Source organism: Coenobita brevimanus, chromosome 43, assembly GCF_032717465.1.
Source record: "Coenobita brevimanus isolate Jiangsu-jjx chromosome 43, ASM3271746v2, whole genome shotgun sequence".
Lineage (NCBI taxonomy): Eukaryota > Metazoa > Arthropoda > Malacostraca > Decapoda > Coenobitidae > Coenobita > Coenobita brevimanus.
The window spans coordinates 9,533,475-9,542,939 of NC_136996.1; the positions used below are offsets into that span (position 1 = coordinate 9,533,475).

A 9,465-nucleotide genomic window follows, 5' to 3' on the forward strand; every position below is an offset into this window, starting at 1 on the left:
TTTTATATGACTTAGAAAGAAAAGCCCCTACTCTCAGTTATAAGTTACGTCAATATTAGAGAATGTTAAGGTGCAATAAAAATTAAAATAATCGCCAATGAAGGTGCGTCACTAGATTAGAAACAGGTATACTGGCTTCATGTTGTGAACAGTATACATTAAGTGCTCGTAAGTAATAGATTTCAAGTGATGCCTTTCTCCCGTAGGAGTGCTCGGTTGGTTAAGCATAATGCCGTCATCACTCCACAGATTAAGATGGTGGACCACAAACCTTCCACAATGTAAGTAAAACTGCGACGTGACGGTAGATATGCGCTTGAATGAAGTTAGGTCAAAGTTATATCAATTCACAGTTAAGTCCATCAGGATGAATCATCTGTGCTGTTGTTTGGAGATTCATGGATGAAGCGACAAATTCGTGGACATCCAAAATATAAACGAATAAACCAGTCAAACCTTACATAAACTGATCTAAAATCAATATAACGAACCCTATTAACACCGATATCTACCCGCCTGGTAGCGGTTTTACAAGGTCCACGGAGAGATGTATGAGAAATTAATAGATCTGGAATCATCTCTGATGGCGGTCCGGTCAGACAGTCACATCTAAACATTAATTATCACATGCAAGGTGCTTCATCCTAGCCAGGCCATACACTGTTTTTCACTTTAACAGTCTGGTATTCGTATAATACCACGAGTGGCAGAGATGCCAGCCATGCGGACCGGGTTCGTGCCTACCTCCTCTGCGTTAAGGCCCGTCCAGACGATCGAGCAATGCCCGCGGGCACAAGCGAGCAGTTTGCCTGTTGACGGGCTCACCGCTTGTGCCCGCGGGCAAATGCGTAAATTGCCACGGGCAATTTACGCATTTGCCCGCGGGCACAAGCGGTGAGCCCGTCAACAGGCAAACTGCTCGCTTGTGCCCGCGGGCATTGCTCGATCGTCTGGACGGGACTTTTTACTTTCCGTACGTTTTTAGATCAGCTATTTTATTCATGCTCTTGCCTGACGGTATCATTCAGTTTACAGTACAAGTGGCTTCCCGCCCTCAGAGCCAGAAGGTTAATGAGCTACATTCTCGCTGGCATAAAAGATTTCGTTGCATTTTTCCTTAGCGATTTATTTTGCGCATTAGTCTACAGCTTACCTTTATAAAGCATGTGACGTTGATTTAGTGTTATATTATCGACATACATACATGTATACATAGAAGAATATATCTTAAATACTAAGCAATTTAAAATCGATGAGGTAGTTTATAATTTATGGAAAAAAAACATTCATCTATCACTCAGGTGTTACGAAGAGGATACTTTTGTATATATACTTAATATCGTGTCAAGCAAGACTGTCTGTGTTGGATCAGTGAAAATAATTAAATAGTATATAATATACAATAAAAGCAACAAATGACTTAAAAATGAAAAAAATATTTTCAGTTGTTGCTTCACTTTTTCTCGTGATACCTCCTGTAATGTGATACTATAGCACATCTAACAACCATTTCTTCGCTGAATAGTATTTAATGTCCTTTGGTAAAAATAACTTCTATGGTCGAACATTCATGCAGTGTTTTCCCGATATCTCCCTTCTCTGTTTATTTGCGTGAACGTCTTCACGTTGTCTCACCTTTTCCCTAACTTCTTTTTTTTTGTTTGGAAATATTTGACCACTATGACATTAACCTCTAATTATATACGATTTACCGGAGTATTACTCCAGAAATACAGCAGCACCGTCTGAAAGTCTGTATCCGATTAATGATATACGAGTGTGATTGAATTATATGAGATAATATTTATATACCCCCTGGGGGTAGGGGGGTTTCAAGAATACTCCCCCAGTATCCCTGCTTGTCGTACGAGGCGACTAAAAGGGTTGGTGGTGGGTTAGTGCCCCACCCCGTAAAAAGAACTAACTAAACAAGCAAATAAAGCGCCTCGGACCAGGACGGACCATACGTTGACGACTAAGGAACGGACAAACGACATTCTGAGGGTGGGGACATGGAATGTGAGAGGAGTGAATGATGAAGTGAAAGAGAGACAGATTGTTCAGGTGCTTGAGGATGCAAGAGTGGATATATGTAGACTGCCTGAAACTAAATGGAAAGGTGAAAGGGTGAGAGAGTGGGAATATGGTTTAGGTATATGTGCAGGAGTTAATGAGAATGAGAGGGCAAGAGAGGGAGTATGCCTGATAATATGCAAGAAGTGGAAGGAGAATAGAAGAGAGTATGGAACAGTGGGTGCAAAGATTGTATGGGTGAGGATGAAAGTAGGTATACCAGCGTGGGCGATTTTATGTGCGTATGCGCCGACAGCGGACCGAGTGGCAAGAGTGAAAGATGAGTTTTTGGCGAGTATAGAAGCATGTATGGACAAATCTGAGAGGAGCGAGAGAGTGCTTTTGACTGGAGACATGAATGGCAAAGTTGGGAATGTGCGAGTGGATGGAGTGGTTGGTCAGTGGGGTGTGCCAGCTGATGTAGATGGGAATGGTAGTGCTTTGGTGGACATCTGTGCTTGTAAGGGGTTGGCAATAGCTAACACCTACTTTTGGCATAAGATGATCCACAGGTATACATGGAGAGTAATGAGGAGAAGAGATGCTGAACTTGTTGAACGAAAGGCAATGATAGACTACGTGTGTGTGGATGAACGAATGAGAAGACAAGTGTTGGATGCAAGAGTGTGGAAAGGGTGGGGGAATGGAGTCTCAGGCCATCACTTAGTGATGGCCAAGGCAAAGCTGCAAAGAAAATGGTTGAAGAAACGAAGGGGAAGACAGGAGGAAACAGCTCCTGTGAGAAGAGTGGAGAAGTTGCAAGATAGTGAGAAAATGGCAGAGTATAAGAGCATAGTGGAAGAAAGATTGGGAAGGTATGAGTTAGAGCAGATGGAAGGGGTGGAAGACGTATGTAAGATATTCACGGAAGAGATAGGCGCAGAGCGTGAGGTGGTTTGTGGAGTGAGGAGGAGATGCAGGAGTGTGCAAGGGACAGCATGGTGGAATGATGAGGTGAAACGAGCTGTGCAACAAAAGAAGAAGGCATATAGAGAATGGTTAGCGAGCAGAGGTAGGGGAGAAGATGAGAGGAGGAGAGAGAGGTATATGTGAGCAGGAGAAGGGAGGTGAAGAGACTGGTGAAGGAGAGTAAGAAGAAAGTGAATGAAGAATTTGGGAGGAATCTGAGTGTGAAATGGAGGAAGAGTAAGATATTGTTTTGGAAGGAGGTAAAGAAAGTAAGCAGTGTGAAGGAGGAAATAGCAGAGGAGTGAAAGATAAGAATAATAGATTGTTGGTGGAGAAGAGAGAGAAATTGAGGAGATGGAAGGAGCACTCTGAGGATTTGTTGAATGTAGAGAGTGAGAGCAGTGCGAGTATACTGTAAGTGGTTGGGGAATGGCTGGGAGAAGAAGAGATGAGAGGAGGGAGGAAGAGATCAGTAGGGCGGAAGTAGTGGAAGCAATGAAGAAGATAAAGATGGGAAAGGCCCCAGGAAATGATGGCGTGTGTGGTGAAATGCTGAAGTATGGGGGTGAGATTGTAGTGGAGTGGATATGGAAGTTGTGTAGATTGGTTTGGGAAGAGGAAAGGGTTGAGGACTGGAAATCAGGTATAATTGTTCCTTTATACAAAGGAAAAGGGGAGAGAGAAGTATGTGGTAACCATAGGGGTATTTGCCTTCTTAGTGTGACTGGAAAAATGTATGGTAGAATACTCACTGATAGGGTTAGTCATATGACAGAGGAGCTAGTTGGAGAAGAACAAGGCGGATTTAGGAAGGGAAAAGGGTGTGTAGATCAGATATTTGTTCTAAGATGTTTAGTGGAGAAGTATCTAGAGATGGGAAAGAAAGTGTATGCCGCCTTCATGGACTTGGAAAAAGCTTTTGACAGAATAGATAGGCAAGGTATGTGGAAGGTATTAAGAATATATGGAGTGGAGGGGAAATTGTTGAGTGCTGTGAAGAGTATGTACGAGGGAGCTAGGGCTACGGTGCGAGTGGATGGTGAGCTGAGTGAGTTCTTTGATCTCAATGTGGGACTGAAACAGGGTTGTATGATGTCTCCATGGCTGTTTAATATATAGATGAATGGGATTGTAAAGGAGGTGCAAGGTAGGGCAGTGGATGTGGTGGTGGCTCTAATGAATGAGGGTGAGATATGGAAGATTCCGGTGTTGCTTCTTGCGGATGATATAGTATTGTTGAATGAAGATGAATGGGAGTTGCAAGGTTTGGTGAATGAATTTGGGACAGTGTGTAGGAAGAGGAATCTGAAAGTTAATGTAAACAAGAGTAAAATTATGGTGTTTGAGAGGAATGAAGTCACAGAATGTATAGTGAGGTTGGATGGTAAGGATATGGAGAATGTGAGTGCATTCAAGTACTTGGGTAGTGTGATGAGTAAGGATGGAATCTGGGGGGATGAACTGCGTGAAAGGGTACAGCAGGGAAGGAAGGTTGCTGGTTCACTGAAAAGCAGTGATGAGAAATAGGGAGGTGAGTATGGAAGTTAAGAAGTCACTGCATGGTAGCATTTTGATCCCTATCCTGACTTATGGAAGCGAGGCGTGGACCTTGCAAGAGGGGAAGAAGTCAAGAGTAAGAGCAGTGGAAATGAGTTACTTGAGAGGAGCATGTGGAGTGACATGGAGGGACAGGTTGACGAATGAAGAAATGAAGGAACGTTGTGGGGTGGATGTGGATGTGGTTGAGAGGATTAGGAGAAATACACTGATGTGGTTTGGATATGTGGAGAGAATGGAGAATGAAAGACTGACTAAGAGGGTGTATCTAGGTGAGGTGGAGGGAGGGAGAGGGAGGGGTAGACCGAGGATAAGGTGGAAGGATGGAGTTGAGAGGTATATGAGGGAGGGAGGAGTGAGTTGGGGGGAGGGTAGTCAAATGGTGGATGACAAAGCGACTTGGAGGCGTTTTGTCTGCGGCCACCCTTTGCGGGATTAGGGCGTCGGGCTATAGATAGATAGATAGATTTTCTTTTGATCATTTTATCATCAACATTATGAGTTTTATTCATACTTTCTCTTCACTGATGTTATGTAGAATGCACTGCTGTTCACGACGGTGAACTCTAATGCATATAAAGTACTATACGTAACATCTGAGTTATTTAGTTATAACCAGAGGTAATCATTTACAAGAGATCTGCGCTACAGGCGTTAACCTATCTTTTACATTCTTTTTATTCCACAAGTGTATCAAAAGTCTGTCTCTCTCATATTGGATTAGAGATCAAGCAAATACACAGAAAACAGCTTCCAAATATATCCGCTCGGCAAGTTCGCAGTGGCTGGGTTGTGAGGTTTTAACTTCTCTCCCGGCTGACGTTGGTTCGAGTCCCTGAGGCTCCTCCCTGGACCATGACACAATACACTGCGGCTCCCCCCTGGACCAGGACGCAATACACTGCGGCTCCCCCGTCGTCCAGGACGCAATACACTATGGCTTCCCCCTGGACTGCGGAGAAGTACACTACGGCTCCCCCCTGGACTAAGAAGCAGTACTGTGCGGCTCCCCTCTGGACCAGGACGCAGGAGCAGAACCGACTAACCCCGTGATTGGCTTTTATCACGACTGTGGCGAGAACACTGACTACGCTACTGATGCTGCAGGAAGAGTTAAGCTCCCACGGAGATGCTGTGTTTGGGGTTCATGGCTACCCAACGTCCCCCTCCTGCTGTATCACTGGCAATGTCTGGTTACTTCCCATGATCGTATAAAGTCTTCATAAAGACTTTATGCTAATTTTGCCATCATATTTCATGTGGCAATCCAAATAAATCCATTAATGGATTTGATCACAATGGAAGAAAATTTATCTTTGTATAAAGGAAAGCAGAATATATAAATAATACAAACAATATAAATATGAAAAGATTTGTTATACGAATACTCTGAAGGAAGGCAGACTGAAGGAAAAATTTCAAGACGAGAACACACACACACACACACACACAATGATGAATTGTTAAATAATGAAGAGCTGTACTGCAATCGCATCATCCAGTTACCTACAAGAGGGGCGGAGTATCTATAGTACAGCTCTAAATTATTTCACGTGTGTGTGTGTGTGTGTGTGTGTGTGTGTGTGTGTGTGTGTGCACACATATATAGTGCATGAAATCATTCACATGTGCTTGTAAAATGATTCTCTCTCTCTCTCTCTCTCTCTCTCTCTCTCTCTCTCTCTCTCTCTCATACTCTTTGTTAAACTGTGTATAAGCTTATTTCTTAATACTTTTCTCATTATTCATTCAGGTACCAAACACTTCACGACAAACCAGAGAGAATATTACAAAATGTGAGACTTATCCTTTATCATTCTTTTTCTGTGCCTGCCCTCCTCTTTTCCTATATCTCCCATCTTTCCTGTCACTTCTTATTGCTCTTCTTTCCTTTACAGGTGGCTTTACAGTGAGTGACAAGCCAAATGGTTTCCTGTAAGCCAAGAACCATTTACAACGCTGGGTGGTCACCATATAACCAACCCATCCGTGCTCCCTACGTGTCAACAAGTGGGTTGGTGGAGGGTTAGTGCCCCTCCCCATAAAACCAATAACTCAAAGTCAAATGGCCACCCCTTAAGGGATTATGGCGTCTGGCAATAGATAGACAGACAGATAGAGACTTAGCTATATGATTGGGATGATAACTGACAAGCATACTCGCTGATCGTAAAAACTTGGGAAATACTTTTAGAGGAAATTCGTCATAGTTATCGGTGAAAACACTTTAGTTCCTCTTAAGTAATATAAATCACCGTTCAGAGATTGTGAACTTTTATTGAAACTCATTATCTCTTCAGAACGACACTGTCTTTCATATATCATTCATTCTGCCACAAGACGATTTTACTCAGTTGAAGGGAGATCCAGCAGACATACTATGAACCCTTAGCTAACAAGAAGCCACATTTTATTTGCATAAAATCGTGTGAAGGTTGCAAAAATGCAGCAAAACAATAGGTCATCGTACAGGACGGCTAACTCTTCGGATGAGATGGGTTTCAATGCGCAGAATAAATTCGGCCGCCGTAAGGCGAAATTATAGTACGAAGTTCTGCATTGTTAACCAACACGCTAATAATAGAGAAAAAGCATGAGCAACCATTATTATATAAAATATAAATTTAACACAAGACGACTCATCATCTGTGAGCCAGGTAGACTGTAATAATACCGTTAGATGAAAACTTGACTACTGTATTATAAACCCATCCTGGATGACTCCCAATGCTAGCTGAATGACATATGAACTCAAGTTGTGACCTTAAACAACTTATAAGTTTTCCTTCTACAGTCAATACACTCTGAGATTTGTTTTCGATACAGACACATAGAGATACATTTCGTACAAGAATTATGACCATTGACTTAGTCTACCTGGCTGAAACGTTTATTTATACGGCCTAAGACACAATCAGCTGCAACTTCTGCTCATCAGTGTCACCTTTTAGCGTGACTGGTAGAGGGGAAGGGTATGAACTGTTGGGCCCTGGGTCATACCATCCTCTACTTCACAACTTCCCGCACAGTTCTAGCTCAACTCTTTTATTCTGGCTCTTGCCTCGCTGTTTTCTTCAGAAGAGAATTAGCTTCGCGTCGTATAAGCCTGAGGGATGATGGGACGTATTTGTCGCCGTCACGAAAGAAATTGTTTCACTTCTATCCGAGAGATTTATTTTCCGCATTACACCTTTACTTTTAGTTGCATATAATTTTGGTTTCCTCTTCTTAAAGCATACAAGCATACATACATACAAACACATGAGGCTGATAAAGAAGTATCAGGCAATGTACAATTGAAAAGAAAAATTATTAGGATTTTTTTTTGTTAATTGTTAGTCTTAATGCCATCTTTTATACTGGCTGTCAAATAACAAAAATCGTCAGCCGTTAGATGGACTAGAATATTGGAGTTATTCCTACCACAAGATGGACAATTGTATAGTACTAGAGGAACACTTGAGCAGTACCGGTGTTAACACGGTCTCATATGATTCATTCACAGTTGAATAAAATAGTCTGGCGTTAGTTGGATTAAACCAATAATTAAGTCCCGATCATGAAGGGGTAAAAAGTTTGGGCCACTCGTATTTACAACATTTACGAGCTATGTAAGCAATACATCACTAGTGACTAGGCTGTTACGTATAGTTCATCATTCTGTAATGCACCATCGTGCTTGGTACAGCTTTCTACAAGGGATCGGTTGAATTTTGATAATGTTATAAATGATACAGAAAGGAAGCCACTCAAGTCAATGGTGAATAAAAATTTTGTATTATAATTTCATCTCGTGATTTTACTCGTCTGATCATGTTACTGATTCTCTGACAGTAACCTCTGTTGTACAAATGTTTCTTTGCTGAACAGAACATATATAACAGTGGCATGAAACTAACTTAGAGTCAAACATTCCCATTATCTTTTTCGTTTGCTCCCTACCCTACTGTCTACGTGCTGTCCTCTTTCTACTTCACACATTCCCTAAATTGACACATATTTCTGTCGGAAATATTAGAACATCATAACATCAATCTTCATGTGTTGTAAACCATACAACTGGGAAATATTTGAGAACTACAGTACATCGGCAGTGTAGGAAAGCCATTACGAATTTGATCGAGTAAACGCTAGAACTACTGATGTCATGAGAGAAATTATTATGCACCGTCGTTTGCAAAGGTGTCTGTAGATTGTGTAATTTTTTTTTTCAGATGCACCCGATTATATGTGCAAAACCTTCCTTGAACACGACTGTGTTTTCAGCAGTGTTATACTACACGTAGCAAGTAAGAGTGGTGGTAGGCAATGGCAACCATCATCCACTCACTTAGTGTAGTGCTGCCTACTTCCTCCTTCACCTTTATTCATCATTCATTGCCAGACGCCATGTATCCCAAACAGGGTGGCCAAGGGCTTAGAGTTAATTGTTTTACAGGGAGGGGCACTAATCCTCCACCAACCTCACTTGACACGTAGGGATGCCAACAGCATCTGGTGTTCCCAGGCGGTCACCCATCCAAGTACTAACCAGACCCAACGTTGCTTAACTTCGCTGATCGGACGGGAAGCGGTGTACTCAACGTGGTGATCATTTTTGTTTTCTGCGTTTGCCTTCCTCTCTTCCTATTTCTTCCATGTTCCTTGTCACATTTCATTGTTCTTCTTTCCTCTTCAGGTGATTTTACAATGAGTGACAAGCCTAATGGTTTCCTGTAAGCCAGGAAACCAAACAACGCTGGGTGGTAACCATATAAGCAACCCATGCGTGTTCCATACGTGTCAATAAGTGGATTGGCGGAGTGTTAGTGCCTCTTCCCGTAAAATAACTAACTCAAAGAAAGACGGCCATCCACTACTGGATTATGGCGTCTGGTTGTAGACAGATATAAAGATAAAACAATTAAGATTTTGAATATATGTTCA

At 42.1% G+C, this 9,465-nt stretch overlaps 1 pseudogene; it reads right to left on the reverse strand.

Annotated features, from left to right (window-relative positions):
• Positions 1 to 9,021: 9,021 nt before the first annotated feature.
• Positions 9,022 to 9,138, reverse strand: LOC145397938 (5S ribosomal RNA; annotated as a pseudogene).
• Positions 9,139 to 9,465: the final 327 nt, after the last annotated feature.